This window comes from Patagioenas fasciata, chromosome 2 (assembly GCF_037038585.1).
Source record: "Patagioenas fasciata isolate bPatFas1 chromosome 2, bPatFas1.hap1, whole genome shotgun sequence".
Classification (NCBI taxonomy): Eukaryota; Metazoa; Chordata; class Aves; order Columbiformes; family Columbidae; genus Patagioenas; species Patagioenas fasciata.
In genome coordinates this window covers 50,831,558-50,851,807 of record NC_092521.1, presented here as the reverse complement: position 1 = coordinate 50,851,807, position 20,250 = coordinate 50,831,558, and the positions used below count along the sequence as shown (strand labels likewise).

The following is a 20,250-nucleotide window of genomic DNA, read 5'->3' as shown; positions in this document are numbered from 1 at the left end:
GTTTGTGAGAAAAAGGAAGTCATGGAGATGGTATAAAGAGGAAGAACTTGTAGCATGAAAGAAGCCAGGGCTAGGATGTACAGCAAGGAAAGAAAAAAAAAAAAAGTGAAATATTTCCTTTTTCTTCTAAGAAAAACCTAAAAAACCCCCGTTCCTAACCCCTGGACACCTTGCTGGGCAGGCATAGGGTGGCTAGGACAGTGTGGATCCGTCCCTATTTGCCCAGCTGGACTAGCACGGGCCATGTTTCCCAGCTGCGCCTGAGCATTACTGCCCCTGTCCATTCAGTGGGGATGTCCTGGCATCAGGACAGGGCTCCCTGCAGCACCCACATCTTTGTATTGCTTCATTAGAGAGGATGCCCCATACACTGCTGGTTTCACATCACTAAAAACTACATGCCAAAGAGGTCTAGGCAGTGTTGTGCAAGACATCATGATACCACTTTGAAAATCTTATGTCTTGAAATCTGAATTTACATTTCTGAGTAGCCTCTCTTGCAGCAAGGTTGTTTCTGGGTAATTTGAGTGTGTGTCCTTCCATTTTCTGTCTGTCAAAGCTCTTCTTAAAGCCTCTCCCAGCTTCCTGAGGACGGACGGATAACTGTTGGTATTCATGGTCATGAGAACATTGTGGCAGAACTTTTTAGCTTCTCTTTCCGTAGACCCAGGTAAATTAATAGTTTGAAATATCACCTGCCATGCTGTTGCTTCATAAATTCTAGAGTTCAGGTGTGCTAGAAACAAAGCCATCTTTCCCCTGGTGGTGGAAGGGCTCTCTCTTTTCATTCCTCGCATCATACAAGGAATAATGGTTTGCACCTGTCTTCTTAACTTTAAAAGCTTTAAAGTTTAATGAACCCTCTTTCCCATTTCTGTTTGTGAGAAAGCTGTAGGTAAGCATCCACATTATGTTCCTAGCCAATATGTCACATCATCTAAAAGGCGGATAGTGCCCCTTAATCACATCCATAAGCCAGATGAATTGATTATGGTACAGGAGTTGAAGTGAGGGCACAACCCATCCTCTTGAGTTTGCATTGTGCTGTGGTTTTGCCTTTTAAATTTGCATGATGGGTATAAATCCTTATGTTCAGGACACTGAAATTGATAGGGTTGTACTCTTCATATAATCTCTGATGGGCACTTTGTTGTATCTTAAGACGGTTTAAATTTCTATCATCTAATTGTGTGCTACAGTAAAACAAAAACTGCTCCATCCTGAAAAGCTCCTAAAATGCCTGTGGGCACCTGACAGGCGTGCAGCCAGGTATGCCACTGGGTGTCAGCTACAAGTGCCTCTGTCATCAAAATAAAGTCACTTTCCAGTTTATTAAGACGTAAAACTTCTGTTTTGACTGACAAGGCACATAAGTCAATCTCTCTGAGCACTGCTGGTTCCTCACTCAAGAACTGGATGGATGTTAAACTTTTGGGATGGAAAGCAGATAGGAGCGAGGACATGGAGACCTTGTTCTCCCTTTATTATCAGTGCTGCAGGCCCAAGGAAACAACTTGCTTAGCATTGGTTTCCTCCAAAGGTTGTTACGTGTGGGTTAGCTCTTGAAGGCTTGGCAGAGGTGAGGGACCTGTTTCAGGTCTGCATCACACTCAGACGGGACCCTGGGTCACTGCAGCCACCCCACTAGCGAGTAATAGTGATGACAAGCAAAGCTGCTGGGTAAAAAAAGGCCACTTTAAAATTGGATGTTCTGATCCTCAGCATCTATGGGCCAGGCTGGGCAGTGAGTGCAGCCCCAGCACCCAAATTATTTGGGCAATCACCTTGCCCTCATGGGAAGGAGTGGTTTTGGTGGTGGGTAGCTGGGAGCTATGCAGAGGCAACCTCTGTGTGCCCATTCCATCCAGAGAGTGCCTTTTTGGTGGGAATCCGCAGGAATCTGGCTAAACCTGCTCCTGGCCTGTTGGGACAGTGGGGCATCCGTGGGGCTGTGGGCAGGGCAGGGGTGTGGAAAACCAATAAATTCAGGAACGCTGTTTGCTTGGCTACTTTGTGCAGAGTTGTAACAGTACGGGCTGGGATATACCCGTCCTGTACATACCTTGAGCATTTACTGTCACCCTCAGAACATTTCCTGTATCAGCAGAACTGCTCTTCAGCTATAATTTTTGTTGAAATATCTTGCTTTAAACCTAGAGAGCACCAATGGAGGCCTTAAATCTGTAAATCAGCTGCACTTCGGAAAACAAATCATCATGGTGGAGTTTTGCCAAGCTAATTTTCTGTGCTCGTTCATTATTTGGTTTTCACTTTCTGAGCTGATCTAAACAGACCGTGCTTTAACTGTACCAGTTGCATCCAAGATATGAGCCTGATTTACACTTTGAAAATGTGAACTGCTCCATGGCTGTATTTCCAGGATGAAGTGCTACAAAGAGGAGTTGTTCGACAGCAATCATGGAGCCTGTAGACAAGAGCTTGCAGGTTGCCCCTGCTTACTTACTTGAGCTGATGAAATGTTATTACTGAAAAGAAAGCCATGATCTTTCCATGTGCTGCAGAAAGAGTGGTATCTTCCAGGGATGAAACAACAAGACAGCTCCAACTGTGATTTCCCGGTGGGAAATTAGAAGGTTAGAAGATACAGTGGAATAAGCATCTACGACGTTAAAGCGACACCTGGATAAAGGGATAACAGAGGGGAGACAATGGACATGTGGCGTTAACATCTACAGTATGGGAAGTGGCAAGGGTGGAGAGGCAGCATCCATGGCCTGGGAGAGGAATGGGAAGAAACCAGTGGAAAATTTGGTACTTATTTAAGTGGCCACATAAAACACAGCTCAACAAAACTGAGCCTTCACCCAGGACATCTGTGGTGTGAGACAGTGTAGTTTCACCAGCACTGAAACAGCATCAGGCAGAACAGCAACAGTTATTAGATTTTGTTCTTGGGCTCAGGAGTTTCTTCGGTGCTGAGGTTTCCTATGGCAAAGTGAGACAGATCTGGTAAAAAAATTACTTGACTCAAACACTTTTCCTGCACCTTTAATAAATGTTATTAATTCTGTATTTATTGGAAATCAATCTGTTAGAGAAGCTTTCTCTCCCTTTTTTCCCCCTCTGTGACTAAGTAATATCAGAATTATTAAATTGCCATAGCAGGCCAGAGCTTCACCTAAGGTGACTTTGTTCCAGTCACAAGCAAGACAATATGAAAGTGGAATTGCTGTCACGCAGTGCAGTTTCCACCCTATTTTTGCAATTCCCTTAAGTCCGAGTAATTAGACAAGCTTTGAGATGAACCTATAGCCTGTTCTTTGCTCATGTGAAAGCCATTCAGGCTTGCCGAAGGTTATTAAAATAACAGTATGTTTGCATGTTAAAAAATACCTATCATTTCTAAGAACACACAGTTGTTTACATCTCTCATATGGTTTTAAAACAAAACAAGACAAAACAAAACAAACAAACAGAAAAACACAAAAAAATCCCCCAAATCAAAGATCTTTTATTCAAAGGGAAAATGGGCTTCCTTCTTATTATTACTGCAGAATCCTTGTCTTGGTGTACAAACGATATCACCATACAGGGAATAGTCTTGTCTACAGAAATCTGAAATCCAGGACTGATATATGTGCACGGCTGACAAAAGAAGCTGGGCATGTAAAATTCTCCGATTTCACATTTGTCCTGGCACAGGATTAAGGAGATTTAAAGTAGATGAACAGGTTCACATAAGAACAATTGTTATAACTTCCATCAGAATGGTATCATTGGCATCCTCTTTAAAATGGTTTATGTTGCCAGAAGCAGAATGAAGAAGCTTTTGTGTAAAATCACATTGAGTCACCTGTGCTAAGACTGCACAGACCTTCACAAAGTGTTTGGAAGAACAGCTGCTGGGACTCCGTTTATTTCAACTTCTGAGAAATTTCAGGTAAATTTTTCCAACAGTATATACCAAGAATGGATTCCCTTGACAAGCTCTTATGTAGATAGTAGTTAGTAATGGCAATCACCTCATTTGGGAATCTGAGTAATAATCATGTTGGCCCAGATCTTGATGTTGCTACCGGTACCACAATTCACTTTGATGTAGTCAGAACATGCATCCAATCATCCTTTTTTTATGGAGATGATCACAATCTCTCATTTTGGGTATGTCCTTCCTTCAGGTGGAGCCCTTGAGAGATTGTTATCTGCATTTTGATTCCTCCTTTCACCTGGCAGCTGTAAGCATGTTGAGCTGCCTCTTCCTAGCATCTTCCCTGCTTTTACTGTTTCCAAGAAGTCATCCTGGTGAGATATCCAGGAACCAAATGTGATGCTAGGGGTGTTGCAAGTTCCCCAATAAGACAACAGGCTGCATTTTACAAGAATATGGTTGTGCAAGGATGGGCTGGACATATGGTTGAACCTGCAGAACTAGTTTCAGAGCCGTAAATGCTCTGAGCACCATAAACGTTCAGTGGTGGTTTTTTTTTTGAAAGTTGAAATATATTTGGGAAGTACTTGTTCAAACTACAGACTCAGTCAAACATTAACAAGTAGAAACTGAGGAAAAAAAAAAAAAAGATACTTTGAAGGGCTCAAGCATGTGTGGGTTCTTGCTGTATTTGCCTAACTATAATCACTGGGGCCACACTTACGACAGGCTAAAACGTTGCTGTGAATAGAAAGTATACCACAAGGGTTCTCAAATATGAAAGTGGGGCTGGAACAAAGAGCAGGCACCAGACAGACTTCCCCTGTTAACGATTACTGGGCTGTCGCCCTGGTGCCAGCAGTCTCCGCAGTCCCGCCGGGAGCAGGCGGCCGTATCTCGCCCAACGCCACCGGGCTGCTTTGAAACCCTGCCCACAGCCTTGCCGCCGTACTCCTCGCTACCGCCTCGTCGCGGGGGAACCAACTTTATCTCTCCACTTTTAAGAGTGTTTGCTTTAAAGATGATTTACCACACTTGACAATTACCGAATTTCCTAAATTCAGCCTGAGGTATTGTTGTTGTTATGTATTTTGTGCTGTGCAAAGCAGTACCTTGGCCGCAGGGCTGTAAATCTCCCAGCTTGCAGGAGGTCGCTCTCGACTCACATTGAAGGATCTCAAATGCCGCTTCCCTCTGCAGTTCCGCGACTCTGGGTGTCAGTGGAGACACAAAAACCTTCTGGCTGAAGGGAGGAAGAAAACAAAACTGCCTCTCAGTCTTGCAGGAATATGAGCCCACCGTTGAGCTAGGACTCATCTCACCGTCTTTGTCTGAAGGACGTGAGCTGCAGAGCTGGTGTAGCACAGGCAAAAGCATGGCTGAAAATGTTCCAGAAAAAAAGCTTTCAAGCTTTTCCTTATTTATCTTTTAAAATTCATATTTTAATTCTGTTAATCACTGAGGTAGCATCTCTGAAACAATACATACCCATCAGTAATTCATATGATCCATTCGGTACTAATGTAATTTTCTTTATTTATGTTGTTGCTGACTCAAACACTACAGGAATGCTCTTCCTTCACTTAAATGTGAGGCAATACAAAGAGTTATTGTTCCATTTATATTTTGTTGGGAAAACTATCAAAACCTTTATATTAGAACATTTGACAACAACGTTTCCCAGGACTGCTGCTTAATATGTTTTTATTGTTTGTTTTCCATATGTTGGTTCTTTTAATCTATTCTTATTAAAGTTTTCTATGTTTCAGTGATACTGTAATTGTGTTTCTTTTGAAGGAGGCAAGTGTGTGTACTGAAAGATTAGATTATCCTGTTTAAAAAAAAAAAAAATAAAAGAGAAAAGGGAGAAATGTCTTCAAAATGAAGTACATCAAAAGTAAAAGTAGGTGACAAATGTTAATATTTGCAAAGTGCTTCTGCTTTGATCCTGCATTTCAATTTTTTTAAGAGTTTGACAAATGTGTCCTGTGGTTTGGCTTCAAACCTCTTTGCCTAGAGCTTTACTTGACCCACAATCCATTTGATCTTCTGCTTGTTTTTCCTTCTGTCCAGGAGGCCTCTGGACTTGATAAAAGACTAGTCCTTATCTTCCACTTGCTGCTGTTCAGAGGCATCATTTTTTATTTTCAACTGGATTAGGTTATTGTCTGTGTTTGCTTAGGCAATTTCTAAAGAGATATTCATTTTGCTGTTATTGTTTGTGATGGTTCCCTTCCCATTTCCATGCCAGCAACAGCAATATCAGATGAGGATCTGGATCAATTGATTGATTCTGGCACTGAGTTGAATGACACCCTACCACTTCATTTCTATGATAAAATTTCCATGTGTGTTGCATTCAGTACCTGAACTGACTGTTATTTAATATACTAGATACTAGGTCCAGGAAGGACTCCCACAGGTATAAGGATCCTACTGATTGTCTTTGTTTTTTCCAAAGCTCTTGAGCACCACTCCAGGTTCCTTCACCTTCAACCAATAGTTACAACTGGGGACTGACTGCTGGCCACAGCTGCCTAAAATGCACATGCTTCTATAGCCCCCAAACATCCACCTTAGTCTGCCACCTCTGACCCCAACCCCAGTGTTGTCCGCCATGTGTCAGACCTTCTGCCTTCACTACACTGCTTGCCCAATCTTAATATTGCCCAGCTCAATAAGAACCTCTCACTGCCCGATAGCCTGGGCAACCTGTAGGATGCTTCTGTGAATAGCTGCGTCAGCCAGAAAAGCTGACATTTGACTTATGGCCTACTTTATAGCACCAGCTCCCCTGTTTCCCCATAAGAGCTCCTCCACCTGAAAAACCAGAAACCACAGCTAAGGGAATTATGGGGGTCTGAGCTGCCATTTCAGCCAAACAGGCTGGGAGGTGCAGCATGCTGCAGCCATCCCACTATGAACCACTCCTGCAGCTGCAAGCTCTGGGGCACCTCTCCATGTCCCATCCTCAGCAGCCTCCTGCTGTCTTTGAGGAAACAGAGAATAAACCATAAACTGAAGTTGATGATGACCACTTATGTGTGGCTCACTTACAAGGACAGACTTTCTAGCAGGGCCTGTTGCAATAGGACGAGGGGTAATGGTTTTAAAACTAAAGGAGAGATTCAGGTCAGACATGAGGAAGAAATTTTTTACAATCAAGTTGGTGAAACACTGGCCCAGGTTGCCCAGAGAGGTGGTAGATGACCCATCCCTGGAGACATTCCAGGCCAGGCTGGACAGGGCTCTGAGCAACCTGATCTGGCTGAAGATGTCCCTGCTCATTGTACGGAGGTTGGACTAGATGAGCTTTGAAGGTCCTTTCCAACTTAAGCTGTTCTATGACTCTATAATTCTATAATTCTATGATACTATGATAATTCTATGATTCTATGATACTATGTGTGCCCCAAAATAATTGTGTCCCTACAACACTGTTGTTCCAGGACTTTGGGTGATGACAGTGAGGTTAGTGGTATTTATGACGCTACACAGGTTTCAGGACGGTGCATCTGCCAGGGCTCCTGTGTGCTGGGCATCACTTTTTCTGGTGACATACTTAGAATATCATTTGCATTGCAGATGTGGGGCTTCTCTGCCTTACACTCAGCTTCTGTCCCCAGGAAAAGGTATTGATGCAAGTGAGATTAATTCCAATGTCATTGCAAGAGTTACGTGTGTTTTGAATAACCATGTATGTGAGGAAAGAAAGTGATCTCACTTTTAGGAACAGCAGTTACGGTGCCTTTCTTAACTGGGGTCATTAGGCAGGATGTTTTAACAGTAAAAAGACCTTTACAGCTATATTTCTTGTCTTTAATGGGAGTATGACGCCTGCCAGCTCTCTATCTCTTTCTCAAGTAGATTACGTGTCATCGTGTGAGTGAAGAAGAGAAGGTATGCAGCAAAGCAGAGCAGGGTTCAGATTTTCATGGGTACAATTACCTGTAAAACAAAACAAAACACAAAACCAAAATAAAAAATAGAAGTAATAATAAAAAATACACAAACAAAAAACCACAAACAAGAACAAAACCAAAGCAAAACTAAAACCACCACAAAACACAAACCCCACGCATTAAAAATTCCAAGAATGAGGAAAACCATGATGATGGCACTCAGAGATTCAGGGAAAGCCTAGCTAGGTAAACACTTCATTGCTGTAGCTGCCTCCTCTGTGTTTGTCTATCCCTTTCCATTCAGTCATTTTTAATGCAGAGCTATTTCCTTTTCTCTTACAAGTATTTGAATCTTTCTTCTGGCAGCTTTGTATCTTCTAATACTTTACCCGTAATAAGGCACTCTGCCTTTCGCAGGGTGGCAGAGTGCTTTTCTTCTGGTGAGAACTATTTTGTTTTCTTTAAAAAAACATGGCATCAGGATTTTGCACCTTTCTTATTTCAAGTAATATCTGCAGCCTGATCAGCTATCACTTTCCAAAACTGTTTTCACAGGCATTTCCTGAGGACAGACTATCAGATAAAATGCTGACTTAGGCCTTTTCTTTATCCCTTGCGTAGGGTATTATTTTATTGCTCTTGTTTGTTTTTGCAGTTTCTTTTTCTGGGTTTTACAGAAAGCACTTTTGCCAGTGAATCAGGAGATTCAGTGCCAGTGGTGTGTCAAAGGAGCTGTGCATGTCTCTGCTGGATAAATTCCTGAGCTTGCTTTATGATGTATAGCCAAACTAAGTTAAACGATTAATCATAATTAAGGAATGAATTAGATTTTAAAAAACCCCAGTCTTTGAAAGGATTCCTCTTGTTGGGGGATACCTCTGATGGACAAAGGCTGCTGTAATGTCTCTTCTTCCACCTCTCAGTCTGCAGAAGTCCAAGTGGAGAATAGAAATAACTGATGTTTGGTGCTGTGCTGCGGTCGTCTCCACTGGCTTGCCAGCCTCAGGATGCCAGAAATATTGTCAGTCTATCTCTGGGCAAGGTCTGGTCAATCGTTAACTATTGAGGTGCTTCTGAGGCTGGAAATCTGCAGCTTTTCCACAACTGTTATCAGCAACTGAATGCAAGAAGATATAGTTGCTTCTTAAGTACAGTACTTTGCGAGGGGGGGAAACAAACCACGACAACCAAACCCCTGCAAAATGCATGATACAGACTAATATATAGTAATAATAACAACACCTTTAATAAAAATACAATTTCTGCCCTCCCCGTAGCCTTCTCTTATGTCCTTTCCCTGCACTGTTATCTGGATATACAAATTTCCTTGCATGTTCTGGAGTGACTCAGAGAAGGCCAGGCATAATGTTCGTACCCAGACACCGGTATGCTCATCAGTAACTCTGTGATTTGCATGAAGAGGGAACATGTCATTGATAAAAGGAAGGGTGCACATGGGGTGGATCTGGGGGTCCCTAAAAGCAGCCCCTCCAAGGAGCTCACAATTTTCTTGGGTGAATGCCCTGCGATATTGTTCTGAACTTCAAGCACTCGGGAATTTTCTCTTGCAGGAGATGGGAAATTTTGAACCACATCTAAGCATCTGGGACTCAAAGGAGGGGATTCATCCCACTTAACTGAGAGTTAGCTGTTTCGTTTAATCTAACTGCCCAGCATAATCGGTGGTCAGAGAGATTTAATGTCAGGGTGTGATTTAATCTCGTTTAGTCTAGACACTCATGCAGGATGAAACAGGTCACCTTGTAAGGATGCCTATTTGTCCATTAAAAAGAAAGCAACCTTCCTAGATGTGTAACTTTTGCGTGGTCAAGAACCCAGTCTGCAAACATTTCACATTTTTCACTCACTGCACGGCTTTAATAGATCATTTGTTCCTTAAACTCTTCTCACTTACTGGATGTTACAGGAAGGGGAGTGCAGAAGGCCTCTGGACGTACAGCAGGTACAACTGTGCATGTGTGTACTCCTTCAGAGGGAGCAGAAATGGAGAGTGAGGAATACAGAGAGAAGAAGAGGATATCTCTGAAGAGCACTCCACAGAGCTTTTGCTCTGTGTGGTTGCATGGCTGCTTCTGCTCAGCACTGGTGTTTTGTCATCTCCTCTAGCTTTTTGACCTGCTGTGATCAGATTGGCACCCTAAGAGTTCAAATTCTGTGTTATCTGCCCGATGCCTATCACAGTCGGGTCTCATCCTGTTGTGGTTTCCTAGGTCTAGTTATAATGTTGCTTGTAAGTCATGTAAGTGCACCCCAATGTAAGCTGACCCCCTCTATGGACAAACACTCACTGTTTGGAGTCTGAGATGCATTTCTGTGCCTCTGTGTGATTATTTTGCCCCTCCGTGTCTCCTGTTTCAGCCCAAGCATGACGCTGCCTGGCAGGAGGTTTTCCAGCACCTTGCCTCAGACAGAGCCTGGCCCAGAAGGGGCAATTCCAGCCATGGCGATTGCAGAAAACCCCTGAGGCTGCGCTCGTGTGTGCTGGTTCTTCTCAACATTATGCAATATGAGGAAAGTCTGTATTTGGCTTTTGCATTCGTGGAAGTGTGAGTGGCTTTTTTGCCTTGGCGTGAGCAGCTCTGAGAAGCCTCCAGGGAGGATGGAATAGCAGGAAGAAAAGTACACACAGCAGTCTGCAGAATGGAAACTTTTATAAGTTGAGGTGGTTCAGCGTTGTTATAACACCTGTCAAGGGTAGGAAATAATACCTTGACCCTTCCCTAGTGCTTCTCAGACAGGTGCTGATACAGTGATGGATGTTACTTACACAGGGATAAAGCAGTGGCAGGAGGAGAAGCTCAGTCTTGCCAGAGAAATAAGTAAGGTAAAAGGTGCAGATTTAGCAGCTCTGGAAATGATGGGCAAGAGCAGTGAAGGATAAGCGTGACAGAAAGCATGTAATGAGAGTCAAATGAATACAGTTTAAAAATAAGTAAGTGGACTTAATCTATTAAGCCCAAACTTGAACTTACTTTGTACTGAAACCTGAAGTTTGAATGTACAAACATATCTTCCTTGAATTATTTTCCATTTCAAGGAAGGGCTGTCATTGTTGGGTCTGACCAGAATTGGCTTGCAAGGTGTAGCACCATGAAGTGTTCAGGCAAGATTTGTGGCCTGCCTTGAAATGGGAAATACTGGAAATCACATGAGAACTTGTGGTGGATTTTTAGTTCCAGTTTGGAGACACAAGAGATTTGGTCTTGATCCAGCTAGACAAGTAGCTGTGTCTGACTTTTAAGTGAGTGGCTCCTTTTTTTTTGTGAGACCATACATGGACCAAGTGTTTCAGTAGGTATTATACAAGTAGAGAGGTGCCCTGCAAAATCCTTCCTTCACATGATCATATTAGGCATCTAGGCATTTGTGAAACATCCAAAATAAGGTGAATGCCACCATGTTGTGAAATCTGTTATCACCGCAAGCTGCCTGGCTTCACTCTTTTGCCCAAAAAGACATCACTAAGGTGAATTATGCAAGTAAAACTACTAATTTAAGTTTAATATCAATCTCTCAACAGTAGTTTGTTGTTGCCTTCTAACAATTAATTGGTAATGAGCAGGGCTATCTGAGCCTTCTGCATTATTTGAGGTACCTGCATATTAGCGTTAGTCATCGACTGACCAAGGCAAATCTTAAAAGGGATGGAAAAAGAGACAATCTTCTGCCATTAAGTTTACCTTTCTGCTTGATACCAAAGAGAGCAGACTCTTTTTCTGTTGTTCTCCCACACAGATGACTGACATAGGTAGTGCCCACCATTGGCATGGCCACCTTTTATGCTCTTGCCCTTCCCGAAATGTGACAAAGTGGTGGTACACAGGCCGGAAAACCTGCTTTTTTGCCCATAGAGTGGGGCCATGGGATGCTGGGCTCCTCTGCACCCTGGCCTTCCTCCTTGCTCCCTCATCTTCCGTTTGCTGCCTCCTGTTGCATTTGGAGCTGAGTAGCCCAAATCACCTTTTTCCCCCCAGTCTAACTTACATCACTTTCCTCTTAGAGTTGACTTTTCCTTCTTAGAAACAGGCAACTCAGTTCTGCCAAAGAGCAAGTGGGGAGGGCTGTGGGGGTCCTGGGTAATCTGGGGCTTTTATTCAAGACTTCTATAATTCCCTGGGAGTTTAGTATTCTGCCTTGCTGGGCTCTCCCATGGTCTTAAATGACAAAACAGTATTTCAAGAAAAAACTGAGACTTTTTTTTTTTTCCCCCAGAATAAAAGTTCTTCCATGAAATGTATCTGAAAAATTTCAGGCCTTCTCTTTTTCAACCCTTCACACCCTATAGACCCAGTGTTTTTCTACTGAAAGCACCTGAGGAGATTCTCTTTCTGCTTTGCTTCTCCTTTGCCTTCTCCCACATCCCTCATTTTCCCTTTTGTATTATTACCTTAAACAATGCGTTTTTGGAAAGCATACTCTTTCCAGAAGTGCTTTGTTAAAAAGCAAAACAAAAACACAAACCCAACAGTAAATAACAAACTTCCCCCAAATGCCCACAGAAACAAATAAGACGACTTTGAAATTGGAAAGCACTGGCACACAGTGCCACTGAGCCCAGATGTTACAGCCTGGGTAAACCGCAGTTGCCCTCCAGTTGCTCTGCTGACTTATTTTTTACCTTCCATTTGATGCTCTTCCATCGAACCTCAAGGTTTTCAGGCTCAAGTACCGACATCCACAGAGACCAGCTAATTGGCAATAAGAGACAGGAGTGTGTATAAAAATCATGTTCCCTCTGCCTCCTCTCTCCGTGCCTTGTTATCCAAAATGAGCTAAATTGGGCCAGGGCTCTCAAGGAACGTGGTTCTAACGAGAAAGGCATATTAGAGACTACATACTCATAAGTATACAGACGAAGGGAAGCTGGGAAAGACCCCACTGTGCTGGAGAAAGTGCTGTGTACTAGAATGAGGGTTTTTTCCCAAAGACTGAGCTTTTTTGCTGGAGTTGCTGTTCCTCCTCCCTCAGCCCTCATGAGCTTTCTGAGAAGAAAAGTAGGTGCCCCATCTGCATAGTGTCACATGCCCTTAGCTAACCCTTGAAGCTTTTTGCAGGCAGAGGGCACCTGAGCTCTCCCACTCCCAACAAGACCTAGAAATCCCTCTTTACCTGCAGCTTGACTCCCACTTACTTATTTTATGGTGAGCACCATGGGAAGCCACCCTCTTTGCAACACCCACTGTTCATGAAGGACAGACAGGTGGAGATCAAGAGAAAAAACATGTGTAATCCTTTCTCACTAATTTTAAGAACCATACATGACTCTAAATGTTTCAGCTTCACCAAGTATTTAGTTTATAGTTTTACCTTTGGAAGGAGTTTAGGCCTAGTGGATTTATTGTATCATCGTTTCTGGAGGAATTTCGATATTTTAAACTGTCCTCTGGGCCCAGGGCTATATAAAATGCTCAGACACTTTCATTGTATTCTGGTGATTATGAATATGTATTAATTCTTTTAATGTCCTGCCATATCTGTGGTGTTGATATCACAACTCCAGTTTCTCCTGACAGATACTCCTGGGTAAAGTAGCTCATGCGAGGATCATGCAGCACATACAATTTGTGTGCAGGCAGTTGTATATGACCTTCTTTGCATTGTCCTACCAATGACCCCTTCTGTAATCAGGCAGAAATCATGTTCCTGAAGAGTGGGAGGTATTACCGCTTCCATGCTGGCCTGTTCCTGGGCCCCCGCTGCACAGACATTGCCAACAGTAACAAATTGCTCTGAGTTATGTGCAGTGGTTTAGTGATGCGGACCAGTTATTTATTAGAGAGGGAGCTGAGATACCAGCAAAGGGTGAAAGAGGGAATAAAAGAAAAATCCCAAATCAAATGAAATGAAATGAAGCTGTCTCCTCTGGCAGGCTTCTCACAAAACTGATCTCCCATTTCTCACTTCTGGATCACACCTTATTTATCTAATGGGGGACCACATGCAGAGTTTTGGAAGTAAACCTCTTGCAAATAAAGAAATGTCCCTGGGGCTGTGGGTAAAGATGACAGGGTTGGACTAAACTGCATTTCCAGAGGTGACAAATCAGTGTTTTCTTGTTACTTTAGTCACAGTTTCCTAGGCGTGAACCTGGCTGTGATATTGATTGCCTTGCTTAGAGGCACCCTTCAGTTTGAAGAAGTGTGATAAAAACAACGGACCTCCTCCCACGCACTTGAAACGAGAAGGCAGCTCCAGAAGAGTGAGGGACCTGTCTAGTAAAAGTCAGGTCAATGGAGGCCACTGGAGAAACGTTCATTGCCACGAGCAGGAAGCCAGGCCCCGTGTTTGTTTTGACTTGAAAAAGAAACTTCTAATTTTAACACCATGTGTTTATAATGTGGGGGTTTAAAAAAGGGGAGAAGAGCTGTTTATGGTGACCCTTTAATGCTTTTGTTGATGTGCAAACCCATGCCATTAGATTACTGGTCTGCAAAGATAACTAAGTTTCACCCTCATTGATTCAATTCAGTTTGCCCAGGATAGGTTGCTTGCTTGCTTGCTTGCTTTCTTCCCTTCCATTGCTTAGAAGTCACCAAAATTAATGCTCAGTACATTTGCCTAATGCAGAGGCCTGAAGGGCTGGAGATCTTCTGGAGACAAAACTGCCAGTTGCTGAGGAACAAAGGACTTTACAGGCAGCAGGAGTTGCAGCAGCAGATCCAGGCTCGTAAACATCTGGAGCAGAAGAGTGGGTGGGAAGAGGTATTGAAACAAACCCCAGGACAACAACAGGCTGTGTTGAATAAGTGCTTCACTCTTTCCTGGGCCCCTGCCTGGGCACTGGGGCAGCTTAATCTGCTTGTGTGATGCACCAGAGAAGTCAAACATGATTTTCAGTTGAATCAGCAACTGTGGCACCTGTCCCTGGGAATGGAGACCTAAGGAACTGGTGCTGAGCTATTTGCTTAAGTTATCCTTCTAAAATCCCACAGCACCTTGTGGAAGTGGCTTCCCCCAGGCTTTTTGCATGCAGAGAGGGCACCAAAGTAGACAGCCATTATTTCTAATGGATGTTTCTGCTGGGAAAAAAAAAAAACAAAAACAAAAACAAAAAAACCAACCAACCAAACAAACAAAAAAACACAACAAAAAAACAGGCTGACCGTAATAGTGGCTAAAACCTGCTATTTGGATTTACCTAACCGTGGTGGGAATCATGTCTCCAGGATCAAAGTTTGCAATAAAAAAGGAGATTGACTTGATTCAGGTTGAATCAGCTCTTCTCCAACAAAAACTCTGTGCCAAGACCCTGAGCATCTGTGAAGCTTTCAGATAACACCTTTGGAGAGTCTGAGGGCTATATCCACAGGGACTTGCTCCTGAGGAAATGCAAAGCTATACATTGTACATTGGTTGGCCACCTGTATGCAAGGCAGGGGCTGAGCATGCTTTCCACAGGGACAGCCACTAGCAAACCACGTACTGATGAAATTGTTAATTATCTTAAAAAAAAGTTCTGTTTTGTTTTGTTTTAAATTGCCTTTTTAATTATAAAACTTTGAAATACTGGATTTTTTTTTTCTTTTCCCCTTTCTCTTTCCTTTCTTCCCATTATCTCTTTTTCTGCGTAGTGTAATAAATGAACTCTTTCAATTTGCTTCTTTCTGCCTTTTCCTGTTGCTTCAACATTTTCTCTGCTTTGGAGGCACACTGACCAGTTAAGGCAAAAATAGGTGGATCCTAGGTAAGTTCCACTCACCAGAAAAATCTGGGGAAGAGGGAAGAAAAGTTTCCCAAGTACTCACAAGTACAGCTCCCAAAATCAGTTGAAAAGAAGATCTGGTGAGACCTAAAAACTGGAAGTAACATTGGAAGTCCAGCTCACCCCTGAAATAGCACTTCTGATAATTTGGCCACTGTGAGCAGCAATGAATAGGATACTTCTCACCATGTTGTTGAGTACACAGTGAAAATTTATGGGAAGCTACAGCATTTTCAATCCAACATAATGGACTTCAATGCTTTTTTTTATAGGCATCAGCAACAATGTGTCTAGATCCACCCAAAACCCCAAAGCCAAATCAGCTTTGGGATGGAATAGAGGAATTTCATTTTTCCTCACTTTCACTGCTGGGACAGACAGCCTTCCTCTCTTATGAGGTAATTTAATTTTCACATTATGCTTTATGGGATATCCTTTATTTACCTAATGTTTTCCTGTCGAGTCTTTTCAGACTATGAATCTTGTATATTTTATATACACAAAGGTGACTTTTCCTTCCTTTAATGACCATGGCTTATCAGTGCAGGCAACCGATATTGGACTCATAAATATGTCACTCTTAGGTTTGTGGCAGCCCCTTCTGCTTTGTAAGACAGGTCCTTGTTGCTCGCTCCTCCCTTTTGCTTGTTGCATCTCCGTGGTCCGCTCGTCCCTTTGGCACTGCTGAACTTGCCATTGGCTGGTATAAATAAATCACTGATTTAAGCTATAGGTGAAAATCATTGTGAAAGGAGCACGCAGAGGAATGAATACAAGGTCGGTGGAGCCAGCGCCTTCCGACTCCAATTAAATATTTCCTGTAAGCCGGTGCCAATTGTGCATCTTGTAAGAACATTTAAAAGCAGGAGCTTGAACTCTAAGGGACCCTCTCGCCTTGAAACCTGTTTCCTGTTTAACAAGATTTAACAAGTACAACCAAACATGCGCCATCAGCAACAAAAGTCATTGTAAACGGTTCCAATGTGCAAAGGTGCTGGGTTTCCTCTCGGCCCCCAACGCCTACCAACCGTGCCAGGCCATCACAGGGTGGCTGTGGCAGAGAGACATGCTGGCCTGATGCCACAGGACTCATGTGGGCTCAGCTGTTCTACGGGAAGGAAAAAGAGAAAAGGCAACCTTTTCCACAGGGGTCAAATCTTGTTGGGTGAAAAATTCAAGGCTTGGTCTCATTCTCCCAGGAGTTTTCTACATAGGATGTGGTAACATCCACTCTGTGCTTCCTGCCTCTTCAGCTTGAAGCACAGCCTCGGTGCTTCTGAGATGCCTTGAAGGCATCACTGTGGTCAAAGACATCAGTGTGGTGCCTGGGACAGGCAGTATCCCAGGCCAAGGTCTCTGCCCAGGCAGAAAAGAGGCACAAATAAGAAATCAGCCACTGCCAGCCTTTGGATGTACAATCAGATATGAGGAGACTGGTTGTGAGAACCCCAAAATTTAGGGAGTCCAGAGGATGTCTATTTCTGGCTGTAAGTGCAATGGGGACACTGAACACATGTTCACTGTGGCCAGACACTGAGAACACAGTGTTGCTTCTTATAGAGCTGTACAATGGTAGGAGACATCCATATATGTGTATGTATATATATATATATATATATATATATATATATATATATATATATACACACACACTCATATGTAAAATATGTACCCATAAAAAGGTATATGCATATATATTTATATATATATCTAACTGGCAAAAATTTCTGTGCACTATGTATATAACTCATACTAGAAACCCTTGTACCACACTCCTTGTACCTTTCTCCCTAATTCAAAAGGCCTGGGACTTGGGATGAGTCTTCCAAGTCCTCCTGAGATAAAAATAACTGGACCAACAATCCCATTTGTTTACAGCAAACTGTAGTGGCATTCATACACCAAAACTACACATCTGCCCAAAAGCATAGCTCATGTCCTACCACTCTTCTACAATCAGCTGCTCCTTCTGCCTGTGCCATCCCTACAGCAGCCAACAACCAGGGCAAAGCCTGTGAGCAAAGGGAGGACATGGGTGGAAAAGAGCAAAATGAATTATGTAAAGTGAAACTTAATGTTATAGAGACAGCGCTGTCCTTAATACTGGTCATATGTTGCTAAAGACATTTCAGCCACAGTTGCTAAAACATTGTCAAGGAGGAAGAGAAGCTTGGGAATTTGATACAGTCTCTTCAGCTACATGCTAAATGGGTTGTCCTTTATTTGAAATCCATCTTTACAGGATACAATCTACGTTTGGGGAGGATAGCACTTTTCTGAGAGAAGTCTCCTCTGTCTTGTCCTTGACTCCCTGAGCCATACTCAGCCAGGCACCAAATCCTTCCTCTCTGCCCACTGTGATTCATGGCATCAAAACAAAAAAAAGGTCTCTGCAATGTCCTTGTCACCCAAAGCAGACATATGCTGGTGTCCCTGCCCTGTGCTGAGGAGCAGACACCCCATCAGGGTCACTGGGCTGGTGTTTCTGTCTCTGCAAGCTGCCCATGACTCTTCCTCATCATGGCTTGGGGCAATTTGTCTCTTCCCATGCACTATGTCACAAGCTCAGCCTCTTTGCTGCTGTCTGGGACCAAGCAGCCTTCTTGAACGTGGCCACATGCACCAGGAGTGAGCAAGAGCAATGCTCAAACGAGAGAGTTCAAACAGCTGGCCTGGTCTTTGCAGGAGCAGGTGCCCAAGAACCTATTCATACATCTCACATGCTGCCAGTCGTGGTAAGATGGCAGCCAGCTGCTGGGCTGCAGCAGGTTATTTACATTGCCTCATGTCTGTCACCAGCCCAGGGCACACCCTGTGTGTACGGGTGGAGAGAGATCAGAGAAGCCGCTTCCTCGTGAAGGATGCGGGTGGAACCTACAGCCATGTTTGCTTGACAGGTTTTACCAACAGAGGTTTTGCCAACCATGTCTGCCTCAAACTGCAGCTTAGGCCACCACTGTGCAGCTGTGAGGAAAGCATCTGAGGATGTTCCTGGACCTGCCTGCTGGGGACCACCAGACTGTATCACCCTTCCCTGGCCTTGCAGGGGAGAAGCCCATCAGGCCATGTCTGCTCCACCAACCCTCTATCCTGGAAAGTGGAGAGCCAAGCAAGGCTGGCTGGTGGTGCAGCTGGTACAACCCACGGTTCAGTCTGTGGTAGAGATGGGCCTTACCTGACATGGGAAGTCCTCCCAGTTTCTTTCATCTAGATGTACGAAAAGAAAGTGGGAGTCTACTTTGATGCCTCTGTGCTGAAGTGTCTTGCTTCATCATCCTAAACTGACTCCAAAATCATATGTAAAACCAGGACACTGTATGATCCTCTCCTGACTTCAGCAAAGCCACTCATTCCTGCTGTCTCATCATGGCACAGGGGCAGAAGTGTGATGTTCTGGGATCTTGGGGTCTTGTGCAGCAAGGGAGAGTTTTGGGACACTTCTCCAGGGAAGAAAGGTGAGACAGCGAAACTCCTGCTTGTGAAACCAAGAGTACAGACATGCAGCTGGGAGGAGACCTGTGCAAAGTGCCTGTGCACAAAGCGGTGTCACAGGGGAAGACTAAACTTCATCTCCTTGTATAAAAAGAGTTTAGTTTATGGTAAACTTGCATCAACGAGCCATAAGAGAAATGCTTCAGACACCATCAAAGCACAACAATACCCATAACTCAGACTGAGGTGAATCCCTTCGCGTTAAATGCTGGACATAACCTCTGAATGAAGCAGCTCCCAGCATGAGAAACCTGAAGCCTCAGTACATAATATACACAAGAAGGAAGGAAAGCTGTAACATATTTCCCATGTACAGATGGGAAACTGAGGCATACCACAACATTCTGAGAGTGATTTGGATTTATACAGGGTCTCTGGAGCACAGCTGGGCATTAAAACCAGAAACTGTGTCTTATGTGTCTGCTCAGGAGGAGGAGGGGATGAAGTGACTGGCAAACATTTCCAGACAGACGGTGGAGTGGATTAGTACAGAAGAGGATGCAGATCTTGGCTGTTCAGCTGCCAGCAGAAAGGAGGGGGAGTATGGTTAGGCAGCTGGTGAAGAAACAGGTGCAGAGAAGGTTTCCCGATAGCTGTGCTGTCATCTTGCTTTGAACCCTCAGCTCCTCAGTAAATCTTCCCTCTTGGAACTTTCTCTTCAAAGTTTAATTTCCTCACGTTCCTAAAATAGTTCTTGATAACCAACTTGTCCTGCTCACAAAGCCCTTTTGGTTACTTTCCTAGAAATCTATTTTCATGTTTTCTTGCTGGGCTTCAGCTGCTTACATTCCCATTTGGAAAAAAAAATATTGATGAAAAAAATCCAGCCAAGGCTTAACACAACAAGAAGGTGAAATATTTTGGTTTAGTAGCACAGCAGGGCCTTGTCTGTCAAATCAATTTCCAAGCAACACTGTAAATTTATGGTGGTAGAACTTGTGCATAACAAGAGGGGCAGAAGGAAGAAAATATGAAAATATATTCTTTTGCATGTGAAGGATCTGCAGGAAATACATAGTTTTTATTTTCAGTGGCTTCTTGCAGGGCATTTTGTCTACATATATAAAGATGGAATAAATTAGACGCAGTCAGACTGCAGTTTTTAAGGCATGAGGAGCCCTTGTGCAAGGCAAATGCTGTTCTGATGCCCAGCTGTCTCACTGGAGAGACACCAGGGCTGCGCTGGCAGAGGGTTCCTGGGCAATCTCAGGTGGTGGGAAGCACATTGGCAGAGTATACAGGGA

The 20,250-nt window shown here is 43.5% G+C and overlaps 1 long non-coding RNA gene across 1 annotated transcript in view; it reads right to left on the bottom strand.

The window, feature by feature from the left end:
* Positions 1 to 3,461: 3,461 nt before the first annotated feature.
* Positions 3,462 to 20,250, bottom strand: part of LOC136099120 (uncharacterized) — a 37,484-nt gene continuing 20,695 nt past the window's right edge. Inside the window, exons 2-3 of the long non-coding RNA XR_010651035.2 lie at positions 8,668 to 8,908; positions 3,462 to 7,837 (exon numbers count right to left, since the gene is read on the bottom strand). This is a non-coding gene — a long non-coding RNA (uncharacterized lncRNA). The remainder of the gene's footprint in view (positions 7,838 to 8,667; positions 8,909 to 20,250) is intronic.